This window comes from Chionomys nivalis, chromosome 12, assembly GCF_950005125.1.
Source record: "Chionomys nivalis chromosome 12, mChiNiv1.1, whole genome shotgun sequence".
NCBI lineage: Eukaryota > Metazoa > Chordata > Mammalia > Rodentia > Cricetidae > Chionomys > Chionomys nivalis.
The window spans coordinates 26,134,968-26,157,153 of record NC_080097.1 but is presented as its reverse complement, the minus strand read 5'-3'; positions in this window follow the sequence as shown (position 1 = coordinate 26,157,153).

Here is a 22,186-nt window from a genome sequence, read left to right as displayed (position 1 = left end):
ATTTGATGTTATTACCAGATGGATAATACCACAAATGAATAGAATTATAAGATACCCATCATGGGGTCAATGGATGATAAAATGTTTGGTGATAGAGAAAATAATACTAGATAATCTGACTTTTATTTTTTTCTTTTTATGGTTTATTTATTTATTAAAGATTTCTGCCTTCTCCCCGCCACCACCTCCCATTTCCCTCCCCCTCCCCCATCAAGTCCCCCTCCCTCATCATCCCTAAGAGTAATCCGGGTTCCCTGCCCTGACTTTTAAAGTGTTGACAGTAGGTAAGAAAGAAAAAGCCCTTGACTTTTCCTATTTTGATGATAAAATGCATTATGCAAACAGTAGAGTAAATTCAAGTTAACCAAAGAGATGTCAAAGACTGAAAGAGGGCACTAATTTCCTAATCCCATGCTGAGAGCCAATTTTCTAGATTCCTGGTGAGACAGATAATGTATTCATGTACCTCATGCTCAGATTAGAGGAGTCTCAGTGCTCTCTCCCCTTGGAATAACCAAGTAGACACTGGCTCAAGGCTGAATCTGTACTTTTCTGGCATTTGACTCAGGGTTTCTCTCAAAACTCTGAGATTCTGTTCACAGGCATCTGGGAGAAAAAAAATGGATTCTCTACAACTCTGCCCAACCTGTCAATGACCACTTTTACTATTCAACTTATGCTACTTAACTTTTTTTTTAAAGATGAAACACATGAATGTCTACAAGCACTTTAGTAAATAAACGGAATCTTATGTTTTTTTTTTTTTTTTTTTTTTTTTTTCGTTTTTTCGAGACAGGGTTTCTCTGTAGCTTTGGTGCCGGTCCTGGAACTAGCTCTTGTAGACCAGGCTGGCCTCGAACTCACAGAGATCCGCCTGCCTCTGCCTCTGCCTCCCGAGTGCTGGGATTAAAGACGTGCGCCACCACCGCCCGGCGGAATCTTATGTTTTACTAGTATGTTGGAAGCCACTTTCAGAAAACATGAATTAATCCTGTTGCTTATAATGACATTTTTGTGATAGTTACTACAATATAGAAAGAGAGAAGAGATAGTGACTGGGATGTTTGGAAGACTGAGGGAATAGATTGACAGTATTAAACTTTATTAGACCCCTTAGCCCCTGCAATGGAAAAACTGCTGGAGAAATCACTCCACCCTTTTCTACTTTGATAAATGGCTTACAGAAAAACACTAACTTTTTTTATTTCTTACATAATGAAGATTAGATTAAGAGTTTCTTTCTTGTATTATTCAGTTAACACAAAACCTAGGGACAATAACATCATTTCCCAATCTTTTGCTTGATGAAGAATAAACTGAATTATTATCTCTGTTGATCCACACAGAAAGATAAAAGCATTTCATTAAGATAGTCATTGAATAAATTTTTATTGCTTTCTATCTTCACTTCTTGTCTTCTTTTAAGGACCACAATAGTCCATTCTTTATGTTTATATTTACTATATTTTTCTTTGTTTCTAATGCTAGCGATTAAATCTGGAACCTTTCATGTACTAGGCAGAGGTTCTAAAATTGCAGTACACTCCCATCACTCTAGCCTACTTCCAAATGAAATTTATTTGCTCCAAGGCCAGGATTTCTTTTTATTTAATGGGGGAAAAGAAGCTGTGTCTATTGAGAGATAATTAGATCTACAGAAGAACTATTACCTATTAAAAAATGTCAATGACAACTTACGCTAGCATGAATAGCAGGAAGGAAAACACAAGCTTGCTCTTAAGTAAAGCTCTAATTTTAAACAGTATAATGACCAAAAGTATGCACTATTCAACACACTGTGCCGTGTGGATGCTCACTTTAAACTCCAGCGTAAGTTTATCCTGCTAACGAATCTAAAGAAGTTATATCTCACACACTCCCAGTTGCCCTTATTAGTTGCCTGATTCAGATTCAGATTCAAACAGTGGGAACTGATTTAACAGGGTGACAACTCTCTTCTCTTCCCTGAGGCAAAATCTATTTAACCTGGACTGACTACCTAACCAGGTGTGAATCCTCACTGAGGTGTAAATTTGTTTCTGTACAGTAGAATGGCTACCATCTCACCCCTGGGAAGGAAACAATTGTTCAACAGTGAACTAAGTTCACTTTAAAAATATTATTTCGGAAGTCTAAGGTTTCAGAAAAAAAGGACAATGGCAGGAATGCTTAGAATATACGCATTTTGTTATGGTTTGACTCATGAAGTTGTGTGATGAGGAATTTCAGATGCATGGGAAGTAGTTTCTAAAAGACACTTGGCAGTCAGTTGCAATTAAATCTTCTACTATATCATATATTGCTGAGATGAATCATCTTTACTTCTCAATAGCCTAGTCTGTCCTTTAAGCTGTTACCTTTCTAGGAATTTCTTTCATATCAACTTACTGCAAAGAAATATTTTTGTTATCGTACAATATATATGTTTGACACATCAAATGGGTTCCTTTGGCTTCTAAGGGGCCCTTTGCCATAAAACCTGTCTTGTTTAGAGTGATAAGCATCTCTGAACTTTATGTCATTGTTTACTATACTACTATGTTGCACATAATTGTCAATATATATGATGAAGTAGTATTGGAAGTACAGAGGTCTATCATGTTTCATTGTGTAGCACAGCCGCGTGGCAGCTGAAATGGAGATAGAAGGTGGGCCATTTCTCTCCTTTAAAATAGATTGATCAAGTTGGTAATTATGTTGGTGTTTTAATAAAACAAATACATGTCAGATTTTATTTAACTTTCTTGAATTTCTGACATTTCCGAATGTGAATGGAATAATAATGTTTAAATAGGATATATTCGAGTAATCACATATTCTAAAAGTTCCTTCATTTAAACTATATATTTTTCCTAATAGGATTACTTCTAAATTGCTGTATCAACAAGAAAATTCCAATTGAAGAAATAACATTAAATTTCATACCTATTAACCTATTCACTTATTTTATTTAAGGTTTTAATGCTATTTTTCAGAGGCAATAGTAATTTCCAAAACTCATGCAATCACAAATTTTTATTCTTTACTTCACTGTGCAGTTAATTTGTCATAATGATTATAGCATTCTTAGCACCAACATATAACTGATGACAAAATGAAAATTCTTTTAATGTTAGGAATGCTGGAAAATGAGAGGCATTGTAGTATGAGATAATTTCATCAGTCAGGTATTCACAGCTTTATATGTAAATAAACCAGCTAAACAAAGGAAAGAAAATAATACAATTTTTGTATAAATAGTATACAGTATGACACATTTTGCTTTGACTTGAGGATTTAAAAATGTCTATTTGACACTGTGGTCATGAATGGAAAGTCTTTCCATACAAAAAGGATGCTAAATCTCAATCCTACTAACTACGATTAAAATACTGATAAAAGTGAAAATGATATTAACAAAGTCATGATTATTATAAAAGTTTTCTGATTTTATATAATATTTTTATATTTTACAATTTCGGGAGTAAAAGCACAATTAACAAACAAAGTTTACAAAATGAGAGAGTTAACTTGGAACCAATTTGGAAAGTGTTACTGTGATTACTATTCTAATCCTAACTATTAGACCCTGGTTTTCTTGCCTTAAACATAGAGAAACATATCCAGAAAATTGAACTGGCTGTCATCTGGTTACCTGCACAGACATTTAATTTTTTTTTAGTTCAAGTTGTCATTTAGAAATATCATTTATTTGTTATTGTTGTTTTTCAATTCGTATGGAAAATGAGAATACAACTCCTAGTACCAGTTATCTAATTATTTAAAGTTGTCTGATTAATCTATCACAGATTTTTGAAGGATAAACTAGAAAATTTATCAAATTTCCAATCCTGGGGAATATAATATACTGAAGTAAGTCCCATATGTTTTTAGTATCTTTTTATATCATTACGTGTGGGGGCAGTACACAAGACATAGCACATCTCTGGAGATTTAAGTGCAACTCAATAGAATTGCAGGTCTTTCCCTTCTTATTACTCTTAGTAGAGTACTGCAGTGTTTTAGATGTGCTCTCGTACAGCAAATGCTCACACAGGAATTTAGTTGCTATTGGAAAGAAGTAAGAGGCAGGTTTTAAAAGGTGTTCAAATCATTCTTTTGTCACCCTCAAGGGAGCGATTAATGCAGTTCCAGAAAAAAGGATTTAAGAGAACAATGTTATAATCTGTCCTCATTGTCCTGTCTTTCCTTTGCACAAGTACTTAGCTGTATACTAAATAAACATTGACACTATGACTTTGGAATTCCAGAACTTAGGCATATAAGAAACCTTCTCCTTTATATATTTCCAAGTCATAGGCTCTGTTAAAGAAATAAAAACATAAGAAAATTGTGAATTGATAGCTAAAAGTTATTCGTTCCTATAAACTTCATATTTGCTAATATCATTGTTTTTCTATAAGTGTATTTCTCCCAAACACATTTCATCAGTATCTTAAAGGCTTGAACCAAAATACCATGATCTTTACACAGCTTCCTACAACAGTTTTCTTCTTTTAATTTATATCTCTTATCATAGTTATCAACTTCTCCCATCAACCTAACCTGACCAATGAATTTCAAATCTATTCTCTGTATTTCAAGAGCTCTTTGTATTTAGAATTTTTTTTTTTTTTTTTTTTTTTTTTGTTATTTTTAAGGCAAGGTTTCTCTGTATCTTTGGTGCCTATCCTGGAACTAGGTCTTGTAGTCCAGACCAGGCTGTACTCGAACTCACAGAGATCTGCCTGCCCCTGCCTCCCGAGTGCTGGGATTAAAGGCATGGGCAACTACCACCTGGTTTACTTGGGTGTTTTTATCTTCTTTTGAGGTTACAGAAAGCTTCCCATGCTGGTCTTTTGGTTCATTTCTGTATCCGTTGGAGGTGAATGCAAGAGAAGATACATTATGATTGAAAAAAAAACAAAAATGTGATTGATTTGGACCTACCCATATTATAGCTCAATAGACAGGCTTACTCCATTTTCTCACAAACAGCACAGCGACTCCACTGCATGGCCTCATTCTTCTTAGTCTACATGCACTGGAGACACTGTATCTTCCCTCCTCTCTTTGTATTGGCCTTTTTCCTAGGCAGTACTTTCTAACATATTTTCACCTCTGACTTTTCCATTCATTGTAATTGCCCATAGGATTTGTACCACCATGTATATCTGGTAAGAATATTGCTTAATTTTTTTAAAGGCAAATCATTACAACTCATTTTGCTTCGGTAAAAATAAATGACTTTGATGAGGGACTGGGAGAGATGCTATCAGAGATTCTAATTCTTTTGAGCTTTTCTTCAATTCCTTCAGTTTTCAATAGTGACAACCTTACTTCTTTAGTGATTGGTGCAGTGGTTTAATAATAGATGGCCAGCCTGATTTACAGAGCAAGTTTGGGGACATCAAGCTTATGCAGTGAAAGACGAAAAGCTGGCAAAGATGTATTTGAACGAGCAGGCTACATTCCAGCATTAACAAGCGGCAGAACTTGGCAGCTTCAGTGAAGTGCTACTGGCTCTAGAGCTAAGAACAGAAGAAAGGAGGTATGGAATACAGCCATGTAGGCCAGGCACATAATAGGAGTATCCTTGAATGGAGGCCTAGTAGAGAGACCATTGTGTGAAGCTGTGCAGTTGAAGCATGGATAGAATTGGAGATCCCCAGATCTGAGAGATGCCGGAGTCCTGAAATATCTGCTGAGAAAATCTACTAACAAGGTATGGAACCAGCCCAGGAGAAGGAATTGTGCTTCAGTTAACAACGATAAATAGAGTTAGAGATTTGAGGGACTTTTCAACATATATCATGAAGATGCAGAGATTAATATTTGCCCTGCTCATTTTCAGTCTTACTTTTGTCTAGTATTTTCTCACTATGTTCTCTTCCCTACATTTTGGAATTTTAATGTATATCCTATGCCATTTAATTTTGTAAGTATGAGTTCAGTTTTATTTTTAATTTTTGTTTTTGGTTTTTATTTTACAAAAGATTACAGTTAAGGGGTTGCCTGATATCTTAGAAGAAGCATTGGGATTTGAACTTTGAAACAATTTGAGAATATTATATCCTATGGAAATTTTTGAAATTGGAGAAAATCATTTTTTTTTTTTGCATTATGATATGGCTATAAGCATTGGGTTCCAGGGAATGGAATGTGGTGGTTTGAAAGAAAAAGCCCCCCTTCCCCCGAAAAGTGATACTATTAGGAAGAGTGTCATTGTGAGCATGGGCTTAGAGTTCTTTCATTTAAGCTTCCCTTAGTGTAACATTCAGACAACTTCTTCCAGCCTTTAAGACATAGACCTCCCAGCTACTCAATCAGTACATTTGCCTGGACCTCCATGGTCCCCATCATGATGATAATGGACTGAACTTCTGAACTGTAAGAGAACGACTCAATTAAATGTTTCCTTTATAAGAGTTTTGGTGATCATAGTACTTCTTCACAGCAATAAAATTTTAAGTATGACAATGGGAAACACCAATGTATATTTAACAAAGATGTCAGTTTCACAGACAATTCTTTTATTTGAATCATTTTCAAGTGACCTTCTACTTCCAATCCTCCCTGCTTTCCTAACTACATTGCAGAGCTATTTATTCTTCTATAATTATTGATTGTAACACACTCATATGAACGAGTATACATATTGAGAGATGACCACTTAAGCTTGGATAACCTCTCATCCCTGGAAAAAATTATTTGTCTCTGCAACAATGGATTATCTGTAACTCTTTGTTTGCAAAGTAGGTCTTTGGAAATTTCTCATCTTTTCTGACATGTCAATTGTAAGTGTCATTGTACAGGTCTTGTTTATGCTACTATGTTCTTGAGATTTCGTAGATGTGGCCAGCATCCTTATTATCTAGAAGACAATATATAGCGGTAGGAGTCCTCAAAATCTTACCATCATTCTTCCCTGCATTTCATAATTTTTTAAAAGACTTATGTATAGAAGTTGTCTTATAGATACATGGATTGGGGTAGGTTACCCCCTGGACACACAGTCTTCACATTTTGACCAATTGCAATCTCTGCCCCTGATCACTGCAAAAAGAACCTTCTATGATAATGGTAAAAACTACACTTATTCCCAGCACTCGGGAGGCAGAGGCAGGCGGATCTCTGTGAGTTCAAGACCAGCCTGGTCTACAGAGCTAGTTCCAGGACAGGCTCCAAAGCCACAGAGAAACCCTGTCTCGAAAAACCAAAAAAAAAAAAAAAAAAAAAAAACTACACTTATCAGTGAGACCTAGGTTTATAGTACAAAGCTTGACTTTCTTCCTATTTAGCACCCCTTACACCCAATTAGGCAGCCCCAAGTAATATATGAACCAGTAGGCAAACCTTGTGCTTTGTTTTTCTTTCTTCCAGTCAACTATCACTGACAGGAGTCCCAGAATATTAAAGGCAAAATTATACAAATTAATAATTATTTATAATTCAATAGCATTTTGAATATCATTGTAAAATGTCAGAACATCCTTCTCTTTCCTGATTATAATGTTATTATATCTATTTCTACTAGGCATGTACAACAAATAGCTCAAGGCAACATGCATTAAAGGATAACTGTAAATGTAACTCAACACTAAAAACTTAATTGAATTATCATGAGATATTATTAAGTTTTCTTTATTGGGATTACCTTGATTGTTTGGTTGTTGAGTGTGAATATTGTAAGTGATGTCTTATCACAAACTGGAGAATTGAACAGTTCTTCATGCTTCCCTATTGTTTTAGAAGTCCTTTTTGCTAACATAATGTTCTTAGTGGTATTTCATATATTGTTTCAAATCACAGGAAATGGAAGTTTCTGTCCTGCAAGCTGTTTCCAAGTAACAACACAGAGGTTTAATATTAATTATACATACTTAGCCAATAGCTCAAGCTTATTCTTACATTTTAAATTGATCCATATTTTTGTTTCTGCTTTGCCACATGGCTTGGTACTTTTTCTCAGTACGATATGTCCATTTGCTTTTCTCTGTATCTTCCTCTGTATCTTTTCTCTGTATCTTCTCTGTATTCTCTGACTCTGCTTTTTTTCCCGACATTCTCTGTTTGGCTCTCCCCCTAACCAGCTCTTGGCCAATCTGCTTCTTTATTAAATGAATGACACAGTGAAAAGGAATATTCCCAAGTCATTATATGAATTGTAAGTTAAAGTGTGATATCTAGAGAATATGAGAAAGGACATACTCATATGCCTTGAGTAATTTCATATTGTTAGAGATATTCTATTAAGTTAAGTTTTATTATCTTAGAGCACATACTCTATAAATTATTCTTTGGTTTTGGTGTGAACATAAGTGAAAACAATTATCATATAAAATGTGATAATTTAGAGTTCATTGGTCTGAGGTGAGAAATCTACTGTAATGGAATATTTCAATATAATAATTCATGTACATACATACAGACAGACATTAGTAAATTGTTAAACTTTTAATAATATTAAACACTTCCCAATTAACACATCCATTTAAATCACATGGGTAAAACTTAAAACTGCATTGGCTTTAAAATAAGTAAATTTAATATAGGTAACATTATATGTGTTATAGCTGTAACTATTATTTTCTATTCAAAAACACCTATAAAACATTAATTTTAAGGCCGGGCGGTGGTGGCGCACGCCTTTAATCCCAGCACTCGGGAGGCAGAGACAGGCGGATCTTTGTGAGTTCGAGGCCAGCCTGGTCTACAAGAGCTAGTTCCAGGACAGGCTCCGTAGCTACAGAAAACCAAAAAAAAAAAAAAAAAAAAAAAAAAAACCATTAATTTTAACTTAGTCTTTGATGTATAAAATGCTAAAAAAAATCATGTAAAAAAGCTAAATAATGACTTTATTCATCTTTCATCTTGGAAGAAAAGTTCTTAAAAAATATGTTTATTAGCTCTTTACTCACTTAATTTGGGTTCTTAAGCATCCAGGTCTTTTCTTAGGAAAGACTGCTAAATTTTAATTTGTACCTATCACATTTAAATCTTTATAACAGAGGTCTTTCAGATATTATCCTCATTAATGTATCTTTTTATAAATAGGTGGCAAAAAGCTTAGGAGCCAAGGAGGAGACATTTTGAAAAGCAGAAGCAATAGTAAATGGACTATTTGAAGAAAATCATAAGCCCAAGATTACAGTCAGCCTCTAGAAATTGTAAGAGAAAAATTCTCACCTGGAGCTTATTGTGAGTTATATAGTCACATCTACAGTTTAGTGGGGATCCAGTGAGACTGACTTTAAACCTGCATAACAGTAAGAAACAAGTACAATTTAAGCAGAACTGATATATTTACTTTCTGATAATTTTATCCCTTAGTTATGGGAAATTAATACATCATAAAATATATAAAATAAATACCAATATATTATTTATTTAATAAGTATGATTTTACTATGGGTTATAAAAATATACTTGAAGATGATTCTGAACCAAATGCCTATAAAAGATGGATATTATAAGATAATGTCCAGATAAAAATTACCAAAAAACCATCCACTGTACATTTCTTTTAGAATTATGAAGATCAGAATGAGGTATTATTGAATATTTCTGTTTGGTTTCATGTATATTACTGTAAAAGTTAAAGCATATTTTAAGTTTGTGCTTTACTATGTCTTTGATATAATAAAAAGTAGAATTTTAAATTATGGGTTATCAATAAATTCTTGGGAAAATTCTCTTTGTTCAATATCATATAAACACATTGTCTACAAATGTAAATATACATGTACATTTATGAATATTTTTAGAAAATTAAAAGAAATATGCTAGAGATTCTAAAATTGAAGATCACTATACATGGCTGCACAAGTTCAAAAAGAATCATTGGAAATACATAAATGATCAATTTTTTATTTTTAGGTTTCTTGAAAGTTCTGAAAATTCATAAAGAATTGCTCACATTTTGAAAAAAAATAATATATTTCTATTATCTTAAATAGGTCATTGAAACTAGTTACAATTCTGTAAGTAACCTAACGGCCACAATTGTTAAGCACATTTGTCTTTATTTCCCTTTCAATTTATCAATAAACCATCAAAGAAGTTTGTAAAATAAATTATGATTATTGATATATTTAGAAGACTTTGGAGCTTACCATCATTTAAGTAGCTAGATATATTTTCCATGTGCGTTGAACAAAGGGAGCCAGAGTTCACAGTAGTCTAACAATCCACAGAGAAAACCATCGCCTGACCTGGGGAGAAGGGACAGTGGTGAAGAATACAGCTGGTTTTTCTATGATCTTTGCCGCTGGAGTACTGATTAAGAATACCTTTTTGATAAACATTTTGTATGAACTTCAGTAAGGAAAGTTTCCTGAAAACAAAACATTTTCCTACAATGTACTAAACTCTCTGCTGGCAGAACTGTCACGTGATGTGACACTATGTTGGTTTTGGTTGTTTTTCTGTTTTGTTTCATTTCTATAATTTATTTTTTCTATACAGAAAACAGATATTTTTTCCTCACACAATATAATCTGATTATGGTTTCCCTTCCTTCTACCCCCCCATTTCCTCCCACCTCCTCTCCATCCCAAGTCCTCCTCCTTTCTGTCTCTCTCATTAGAAAACAGGCATAACAGGCTTTGCCGACTCCCCATGGGAGGCCTTATCCTTTCTGAGGAGTAACTGAAGGGCGGGTTGGAAAGAAAGTGGGAGGATAGAAGAACAGGGAACTGTGGCTAGTATATAAAATAAAAAAACATTATAATTAAATATTTATTAATAGAAAAGAAAACATGCATAATTCAGAGACAATATGTGTGTGTACTATTTTGTTTTTTTTTTGTTTGTTTGTTTTTGTTTTGTTTTGTTTGAGACAGGGATTCTCTGTAAAACAGTCTTGGCTGTTTTGGAACTCACTTTGAAGACCAGGCTGGCCTCTCAAACTCACAGAGATCCATCTGCCTCTGTCTCCTGAGTGCTATGATTAAAGATGTGTTTCACCACCACCCAGCAGAGATAATAAAATTAGCAGTATCGTAGGAGCCAATGCCATAGAAAGCTGAAAGGCTACTATACTGACACAGCTATAGAAATGAGAGCATTGTGGGTTTCTGTGATTCTACTTTATTCCCTATTCCTAGACCGTTCCCATTAATTCTTGATATCATCTATTCATTTCCATTACCCTTAGACTCCTGTGTTTAGAATCATTCTCTCCAGGACAATTATGCAAATATGTAATGTCTTGAATTACTGTGATTCTTTCAGATTAGTCACAAGGTATGTTGGAAAGGTAGCAAGCATCCTGTTCTTACAAATTCACACTTGAAGCCTTGAATGCTTTAGGAGCTGAATCAAGTCCACTATATATTTTTAACAATATCCCCTCTGGGGAACCAAGAGGACAATCATCAGGGAGAAATATTCCTAACAAAATAGTCATTTCATCTATGGCTCTAAGAAAATGAAACTAAAGCAACCAGCAATAATTTGTGTAAGGAAGCAAGGAGAAGAGGTAGCACATAGGCTCCTGGAGTCATGCCCAGAATTACACAGCAAACTACCCATTTACCTTGCCAAAAGATGGGTTAAATTCTCCACTGCCTTACCAAAAGGTGAAATTGTTTGTGCTATTCTCAGGTCTTGTGCTCCAAAGAAGTCATGTGGGTCCCAGCAAGTTATGATAATTTTGATTTAGAAGACTGTTTTCTTGGTACCATCTTCTCTGCCTCATTTATTCTTTTTGCCTCCCTCTCCATACAGTCCCCTGAGGCCTAAGGGAAGGGAACTGATGAAGACATTGAATTAGAACTGAGTATTTCAAGGTTTGTCATTCTCTGCATAATAGCTGCTTGTGGGTTTCTATATTTGTTCTAATCTATTGTAGAAGGAAGATTCTATGATGTAACCTGAGCAAGGCACTGACCAAAAAGTGTAGCAGAATGTCATTAGGAGTTATTTTCTTTCTTAGTCCCTTTTGTTGAACAGTAGTATTTGGGTTTACCCTAGGATCCGGATAGCTTTTCTCCAGGTCCTGGTCACTCAAAAATTGTCAGGTTTCATCTGTTTCATCTGGTGGCACTGGCATTAAGTGAAATCAATTATTTATTCTTACTCCCAAAGAACTTAGTGCCACAATTTTTCTATCTTACAAGTAGAAAGGCATTTTACATGAAAGGTTTTACAGCAATCTTGGTATTAAAATTGCTCTTTGGTACACTATATTACTGTACCAATGACATTATGGATGAATGCACTCTGTAGGCACAAATTTGACATCTCCATTTTCAATGAGTTATTTGGGTGTTATCTTCAACAATGGAGCCTTGCCATCTGTTTGTGTCAAACAACCTATAGTCTTGGCAACAGCTTCAGATACACTTTCTCAACCATATTTATTCTTGATTTATCCATAATAGCCAAAATTTGAAAACAACTTACAGGAGAATGGATAAAAAAATGTGGTGCATTTACACAGTAGAGTATTACTCAAACACCAAAAAGAAGAAAAATTGCAAATAAAAAGATGCAACTAGAATCAATTTCTGAGTGATGTACCATAGATTCAGAAAAATGAATACAGCAAGCATTCACTTATATGTGGATAGTATTTATTAAATCAATGATAAAAAGCTACAATTCATAGAACTACAGAGGTTAATATAGAGTTAGGAACTACAGGAGACAGGTCTCTCAAGGGAAGGGAAAAAATAGTAGATAGCTATGCATGGTTGGAGGTAGGTGTGTGTGTATGTGTGTGTGTGTCTAAAACAGGAGAACTAAGAAATGAGGAGGAAAAGAAAGGGAGATAATGGAGGGAATTTGGGGAGACAGGTACAAAGAAGGGATATTTGATGGATATTATGGAAACCTAATTAGAGTACAAGTTTTCTAACATATAAACATACATGAGGGTGATCTAAATGAAATTGCCAAATAATGAGGGAAACAGAGACCCAGCTGGTCATCTCCTGTCACCAAAATAAAGCTTCTGGTATTAGAATAGGGTAAAATCTAATTGAGTTGTTGGACAAATGGATTATGTGGGAACTCCTTGACAACCCCAGGCTATTGCCAAGACTATAGATTTCTCTCCACAAGTTATGTGAGGCTGTTTTTTTTTGTTGTTGTTGTTACTTAATTTTTTTTATTAATTAATTTATTTAATTATTAAAGATTTCTGCCTCTTCCCCGCCACCACCTCCCATTCCCTCCCCCTCCCCCAATCAAGTCTTCCTTCCTCCTCAGCCCAAAGAGCAAGCAGGTTTCTCTGCCCTGTGGGAGGTCCAAGGACCACCCACCTCCATCCAGGTCTATTAAGGTGAGCATCCAAACTACCTGGGCTCCCACAAAGCCATTACGTGCAATAGGATCAAGAACCCATTGCCATTGTGAGGCTGTTTAAAGGAAACAGAAGCACAGAGCAAGGAACAACAACGCACAGAACATAGGAAGAACTTACACTGGCTTGAAAACTTCTGGATGATGTTTCTCTGTCTAGATGTAAAGTTAAATTTCATGTTATTTTGTTCTCAAAAAACCCTTTCACACAAATGGACAAGCAAATGAACATAACCATGTAAATCAGTTTTCAATCCCAAGAACCATTAATGGTAACATTTAAAAATATTCAGCAAATTGATTTTCATTTGTGATATAATACAGAAATATTTATTAACCATTAACTTTTATTTTTAATTTTATTCTTGTACAGCAGTCGTAAAAGAATATTCATAATATATTTTAGGTATTAAATGAATTATATCATTCACACAGTTTTACCTAATTAATGTGTCTGTTATATTTTAGAAACATTGTGAAATATTTTAAAAGTGCATTAAATCATAAATACCTCTAGGAAGTGATAAGCAATAATCAGGGTACAAAAATACTTTCATTTTTTTGTTCATTGGTTATTTTCTTTTATAAAGATTCATTATATTAAATTTTAAAAAAAGAATCCTAATGTTCTTCTGTATTTGTTCTCTTTGTAGTGTTTTTCACTTTTTGTATTAGACATTGTAGTTTTTTTCTTGCTTATCCACCCTCAGTACAGAAAGGAAAATTTAGTTTATTATTGTTAAAGTAAAAATTATATAAAAATATGCTTTGTAGTTTCTAGATGTGCTGACCTGCTTGCTCATGCTATACAGCTTTACATGACAGTAGTATTTTATCAGAGTCAAGCCATTTTGACATTATTGAACTGTAGACAGTTGAGTGCTTGTTTGCTGGAACAGGTTTTAACATTTGGCACTCTCAGTATATACTTACTCTTGTTACATTTAATGAAATTTCTCTATCTGTTACTGATAAGTTGTAATTAGGCCATGAATTGTAGGGCATAAAATTTATATTTGATTATAATAATTAGCATATCCTAATCACATATTCTTAGCATATCTATAATCATATGTACATTGATAGCTAACATGTAGAGCTTTAAATCCTTAGAAAAATAGAATGAGTACAGTAATTGTATAGCTGTGCCTCTTAAGGTATCATGTGAAATTTATATGTAGTCTAATTACTACTTTATTAAAATAAATTAATTTTTAAAACAGAATCTCATTCTGTAGCCCTGTTTGCTAGGTACTTACTGTATTGGTGAGGTTGACCTGGAATTCATGGTAATCTTCTTGCTTCTCAGTCCCATGACTGCTGAGTTTATTACAGGGAGGAGGCACTGTCCTGATCAGTTCTGGTTTATACAGCTGAAATATAATCACTTTATGATGTTTTTTATAGATGAGTTATATTATGGGACAGAAATTATCACCATTGTAGAATTAAAAACTTTCTGTTTTTAGACATAATGATGGGAGGAGAGAGAGAGACACAGAGAGATAGAAATTTCCCAATAGTTGAAAATAAGACTGCTAAAATAGTTTAAAGTCATATTAGAAGCAAACTTTAATTAAATATTGGCCAGGTGCATTGGCTCTGGCAAGGCCCTTACATGATCTCTCTAAGTCACAGTCTGCAAGGCTTAATCATCACAAGCATATATCCTGACATACTTCCTGTCTGTGAATCTACACCCATATGTGATCAAGCATATCTGGTACAGATGGGTCAACCAAACTTTTTGGGGCAGTGAAAACACGTGTGGCTTGTTATTTCCCGTAAACAACAGCCTCCTGCATTTCAGGAACTTTCTGTCCTTGGACAAGTAACTTGCAGATCAGAAGCATTTTTGATTCATGGATCTCTTAGACAAAGTAATTAATGCTAAAAATGCAATTTTGGCTCTCACATATCTATCCTACCTTGAATCAAGGGTTTTCAAATTATTTTCTAGGGAAGGTATATTAGCCTTGGATGAAGTGTCAATACAATACAAAAAAAAAAAAAAATAGCTGTCATCTTAAATAGAGTCAATGAGAGTTAATTCTGGAGCCATTTTGAGTGACCATGGCCCCAAAACTCAGATTTACATTACCCTCAATTCTGTGTTCCAGCAAGGAAACAGAGTTTCCACAAAGTTTTTGTAGTTTTACAGAACAGAGAAAGTCATAAATCAAGGCAAGTTACAATCATACTGGAGGGTACTTTGGTGGAATTCCATCCAGAAATGAGGCTGTGTGAGAAGATTTCTGAGAGCTTGTGAGAAAACTCCCAGTAAAAGAGACAAGAGTCTAATAACCTTTGTTCTTCCATAACACGGTATGCCATCATGCTCCTCCCTGGTGTAATAATTGGAGAGGGCTTGCTTTATATTACGTATCATTTTGTTCATTATTATTTAGAAAGCTGTATTCAAGCAGGAGTTGTTCTCTGTGTGTGTGCAGCCTAAACTCATGTGACCTTGCCCTTGTGGCTGTTTACAACTTGAACTCAAGTGAACTTTCTTTATATGAACTTGCTTAATTCTCAAAATGTAAATTGTCTGAGACCCTGCATAAAGTTGTCTATTCTATGAGACTTTAGTCTTCTTCCTTCACTCTCCCAGGTTCCTGCGGGCAAATGGAATGATAATAGTCCATCAGAGAGGGCAACACATCAGAATAGAAGCTTCCCTGTGTGCACAAGGTGCTGATAGTTTTTTTTAGGTTTTGGATTTGTAAAAGCTAGCTGTTCGCTAAGTCAGTAGATTCTAAACCATGTTCCTTTGTTTGTTTTCTTCTATTGTCACAGGATATTAGTTCTGAAACAGAGAGAGACAAGAAATGGCTGTTCTGGGAGGCGAGTATTTAGACAGAGATAAGGTAATTAGCTTCTATACCTGCAGCATACCAACCTCTGCATAGTGCTTAGAGTTTAATTAGTAATCAGTGCCTGAAGACGCATATTCCTTTCATGAGTTTTCATTTATAGCCATATACAGCATCTTTCCAGACATTTTCATTCACAAACGCTTTTGGGTCTCCTCGTCCAGGGCTTGAAGGATGTGTTTATGCTCATAATTAACAGATCATCACTATTTAAGGAATGTGCTAATGCATCTGACTTACAGAGAAACACAGATGATTTTGATAAAGTTTAAGTGTATTTGCCATAGCATTAAGTAAGGAGCATTAGTATGTGAACTCCAAGGACCACTAATTGAGTGCCTATATTTTGAGGGGAAGTTCAGAACATTGACAATATTTAGTTGGAGCCTCTGTATCACCACTGTAGGATCCAGAAAGCCCCATTACTGTCTCTTTCTCTTTCTAAATCCCACTCACTCAGAGAGTCTCAGAACAAAGAAAAGGCACCCAAAAGCCCAGTTCTGCAAACTTGGTGATGAATACAACTTTATATCCTGATGCCACCAGCTTCAAAAGTCCCTCATCTTTTGACCCTTCTTGACCAGAAAACCATCTTGCAGAAGACACATCATCATCCCTTGCCTACAATCTATAAAATCTCTCTTTCTTAGTTCAGCATGTAACGTATTCTTGACTTTAACACTCTCCATGATCTTGAGAATTTCAGCATTGTAGGGACAAATGCTCATAGCTCCCAGAGTTTTTGAGTTCTGCACTACTGTCCTGCATTCTATAGCCAGTGTTTGACAGCCCCGCCTGCCTCTCCCCTTCCTATGCCACCACATGTTCAACCTACAGGCCAGTCTTCTTCCCTTTACCAACCCCCACTTATTCCCCATCCAGGACAAATATCTAGGACCAACCTCCTCCCCCTTACCCACCTCCTTGTCTTCCTCTCTCTTCTCCGACTGCCCCTCATTTTTATCATCACCTGCCACATGGCCCTCCACCTTCTACAGTGCCACAACTTGTACCTTGATCCCCATTCAAACATTGACCTACTCCCCAAGTTCTCCCCATTGCTTCTCACATGTGTTGTCTCGGAAGACCCATGCCTTCCTCTGAGAGGTGACAGGAGTTGAGGGAGTTGTCTGAGGTCATGTCCCTTTATGCCTTCTGGACCTCTCACAGATAAAAATGTGGTTAGGCTCCTTTCTGTTATTTCTCTGCCTATACAAAGGAGCTTCATTATCTTTCCCTGCCTATGACCAGATCTGGCATGACCTTTATTTCATCCAGACCTCTATTCTCACTCCTGAAGAATGCAGACTGTTTACAGAATACATAGACGTGAACCACCTAGTAGAGAACATGGTTAATATTGATGACATAGCAATGCTGGTGACAGAACCCAACTAGGAGTACATTCCAGGTCAAGATGACCAACAGAGTCAGTACTTCATTTTCTGCTGCTTCCTTCCTGGTATGGAGACTGTCTTGAACAAAGATGTTAATTTTGACAAGCTCCATGAGATTACACTGCAACGATGATGAAAATCTGGCCATTTCTTTATTACAAGAGAGCATGATTTAGTACACTTCCTTTCATACAGTCTCCCCAACAGAAACCATGGTCCTGGCTCCCCATTTCATTTATCAGTCATCTCCAGATATTAGAAAGAAACTAACAAAGGTTGAGGATGGTCCCTAAGTCCCTATACAGGAATAAGTGAAGACGGCTTTTAAGATTTTTAACACCCAAGAAGAGGTGACTAAATTTTCCAAGTAAGCTTGAATGCAAAAGAAAGTTATGCTTTTAGCTCATGTCTAGCTAGCTACCCTAAGGCTATCAGCACATCCACAGAGGTAACAAGTGAAGTCTACAAGTCTCCATCCTGTGGGAACCCAGTCAAAGTGAAGTATACCAGGGCCCTGCTTCAAATGTGGCCAGAAAGGCTACTGTTTCACTGATCTCATGGCTGTCCCAAACCTTGGCCACCCATCATGTTAGGCTCTGTCTGCTGGCACCCTGGGAAATGGAAGTCAGATTGCTCCCATGTGAGTTCCTTTTTAGAGCCATGTCACAGTGGTCCAACCCCACCAGTGCAGGTATCTGACCCTGTTCCTTTTGCCTTTCAGCTCTTCAGCCTGGAGAAAGACTAATGGTAACAATAATCAGAAACTCATAACACCCTCACCTAGATCAGGTAGCAAGTAACTCAATCATCTTCCTGGTGGATAGAGGGACTACATTTTCTGTCTTGACCTCATACTCAGGTCCCACAGTTCCTTTGCTGATTGTTGTCATGGGGGTGAACAAAACACCTCCTTTACACCTAAGACCTTATCACTTCCCTGAATTCTTACAAGATGATTCACACTCTTATGGCCAGGTCCATTTGTCTGGTGCTTTTAATTCACCACTATATCCTCTGGCTCTTTGGGACCACCCTGTACTTGGCCTTACCACTCTTTCCTGACTTCTATCTTTTTCTTCCCTTAATTCCTTCTCAATTTTCAGACTGTCCGGTCCCTACCTTCCTGGATCCAGTTGACCTCCCAATGTGTAAGATCTCCACCGGAGAGATTGTGGCCCACCACCAGACAATCCTGGTTCACCATAAGGACCACACATCTTTTCCTTCAAGACTACAGTTTCCTATTTCTGAAACCTATTGTCATGACATAATATTTATTATCATCCGCTTTTTATCTCAGGGACTCTTAATCCCTGTTGACTCACCTTGCAACACACCCATTCTCCACATGCATAAGTTTTCTGGGGCTTACTGCTTAGTTCATGACCTACATTATTAAGGCACCCATCACAACCCACCTGGTGGGTAACATATCCTTACACCCTTCTCTCTAATATTCCTACTACAACTTCCCACTTTAAATCCCTGATCTAAAAGGACCCTTTTTATTCTGTCATCTATACCATGACTCATATATTCTCTCTGCCTTCACCTAGGAGGATCCTGTCCTGGCCATGAGACAACTCATTTGGACAATTCTCCACCAGGGCTTTCCAGAGAATCTCCATTTCTTAGACCAAGCCTTGGCCTAGAAGGTTTCCATCTTTGACCCCCAAACTAGCACACTTATCAAATATATAGAAGACTTCCTAGAGTGCACCTCTTTGCTCCTAATTCACCTTGACTACCTGGAATACCACATTTCCCCATCTAAGGCTTAGCTATCCTCTTCTGCTTTTGTATATTTGGGGATTCAGTTCAGTCTGGAATGGAATCCCTATCCATCATCTCTAACCTGCAGAATGTATAGCCCCTGTCCATGGCAAACCATATTCTCTCAATTTTGTGCTTGATGGGATTCTTCCATCATCAGATCCCCAACTTTAGCCTCATGGCCAAGTCCCTGTATTAGGTGGCCAGAGAGACCCGCTATGGTACCTTTACCCACCTAGTCCCCAACAGCCCCCACTTCTCTTTACTGTTGGTCACCCTCCTAGCAGTCCTTGTCTTGGCTTTCCTAGACTCCACCTTCTCACCCATCCTTACAGATGAAAAAGTGGAAGTGGCTCCAGGGTTTTAAGCCCATCCCATTTAGCCCTCAAATCAGGCCATTATTTTTCTGTCCAAACATATGGACCCCTAACATATGTGAATGACAGCCAAGTTTTAGAGCCCTAGAAGTAGAGTCGAACTCACCTGAAAGGCCATCAAGATTACCCAGTTTCATCCAATCACTGTTTACTTCACCCATTGCCTCTCAGATCTTCTGAGTGATTCTCTCCTTTTTTGGTCCTACATGGGCCCACGTCTTTCATTCACTTTTCTAGATACTCCTAAATTACCTTGTCCTCCAGACCTGCCCTAAACCTTGCAACATAACTCATACAATGCTCTGCTGTCTCCTAACTCTTGCTCCTTTTGATCATGAACCCACAGACTCCTGACACCCCATCCCCAACTTGTCCTATGCCAATAGGAAATAACCAGGTTTGACCTGGTAGCCACCTATCCAGAATTGTTTGGTTGTTTGGTTGGAGTCTCGGAGTTATCCCTGCATTGTCAAGAAAGACCCATTCCTGAGTATCTGAACAAAGGAATGACACCAAAAGCCCAGTTCTACATTCATAATCACATAATCACTATTTTTCCTCTGATGCTTCCAGTCATCCAGGTACCCACGTAAGTACTCAGCATTTGCTATACTTGACACAAACCCAGCTTATGGCAGACACATTAACACCCCTCACCTAAAATCTATAAAAATCTCCTTTTCTTAGTTTGGGTATACAACTTCTCTGGCCCCATTTTCTGATACCGTGAACCCACCTGGGTGTTGCTCTGCTCAATATTTCTGTTACACTTTTTCAATTTTGCTTGATCTGGCTTACTGCATCATTGGAGAAACTTATTACCTGTGGGCAGAAAACCTATTTGATAGGACCTATTATTAAGGGAGATTTTCATTGTTTTGGCAAGAAAGGTACTTCAACCCATACATTTAAGGTGACAGACATATCACCACCACAGGTAAAAAAAAACCCTGAAATTATAGCTATTACTTCCATTGCTCTTAGAGTCAGTCTGTCTTCTGTGCTTTTAGCTGAGTTCACATCCTTCCTCCTTAAAAATTACCAAACAGTATTTCTAACAGTGGTGATGGATTTCTTCGCACGTATTCTTACTTCCCCCCTTTCAAAATGTTTTCATTGAAAAGGAAATTCCATGTGACAACTTTTCATCCACATCTTTAAGTAATTTGTTAATAGTTCATGCTATACTCTTGTTGCCACTCTTAAAGGAGCAATTTTCAGTATCATTATTGTTCTTTAAAAAGTAATAGTTTTCCTTAATGTAGTTACACATTTTTGTCTCTTTAAGTGCAACACTTTTACTCTAATGTATTTATAAGTCAGCCAGCCAGCCAGCCAGTCTCCCTTCCTTCCTTATTCTCACCTTCTTTCCTCCTTCTGTTCTTTTCCTCTTCCCTCCCTCCTTCCATCCTTCCTTCTTTCCCTCCTTCCTTCCTTTAAATAGAATAAATATGGTATCAAAAAATAAAGATACTTGAAATATTTTATGTCAACTACAAATGAATATCTTTCAGAAATATATTATGTGCTATTAAATTACTACAGAAAAGTTATTAATATACTTATCTTTCAAAAATATAAATTTTAAATGAAAAATATCTATATTCATTCCATAAAATTTACATTTCAAAACTTTATATGTGAAAGTGAGGCTCTTTAATTCTCAATCTTTTGAAATCTGGTCACAATCAAAATACCCTTCTTAACAAATATGTTTATTTCTATAAATATTTTGATATTTTCTGAGTAAAACTTAGATTTATTCATTGGTATTAAAGTCCTTAATCCATATTAATACACCTCAAAATAGTTTATCTCTTGGTATTTAAGAAGATATAAAATGTTTGATATCGTCAGTGTTTGACAAAGAATTAATGTAACTGTTATTATTCTCCACACTCCCTCCACTTTATGTTGTTCTAATAATCCAGTACTTGATTCAAACAAAGGCCATTTGACACATGAAGAGTACAAATGCCAAAGTAGGGCATAAAATTTTTAGCCTTAACATCTGGGTATGTGCAAAGCTCTTAGCTCTTCTTATTGCTTGAAAATGGCTGCTGGATTTGTTGATTCTCTTTTACTAACTCTGTGTTGGAGGCTTTGCTGACCTGACAAAAAACACAAAAATGGAGAAACTGCTATAAAGTGTCGTCTAATAACTGATCTTCTTGGTTCAGTATGACTAATGTCCACACTCATTTTGAAATTTTTTAAATAGTAATAAGAATGAAAAAAATATATTTTTCAAGAATGATCTCAAATTAGCTCTGTGTACCTCTAGATGATTTTAAATATTTTTTACTAAAATTTTTCATCATTAATAAAAATTTCAGAACTAGAAAGTTAATTTGTTTAACTGAACAGTATTTGAATACTTTCTGAAAATTTTATCTTGGTAATTAAAATCCATATAATTTTGGAGAAACCCGTGATATTTTCTAAATTTTGTAATCAACCATAAACACTGAATTGAAGC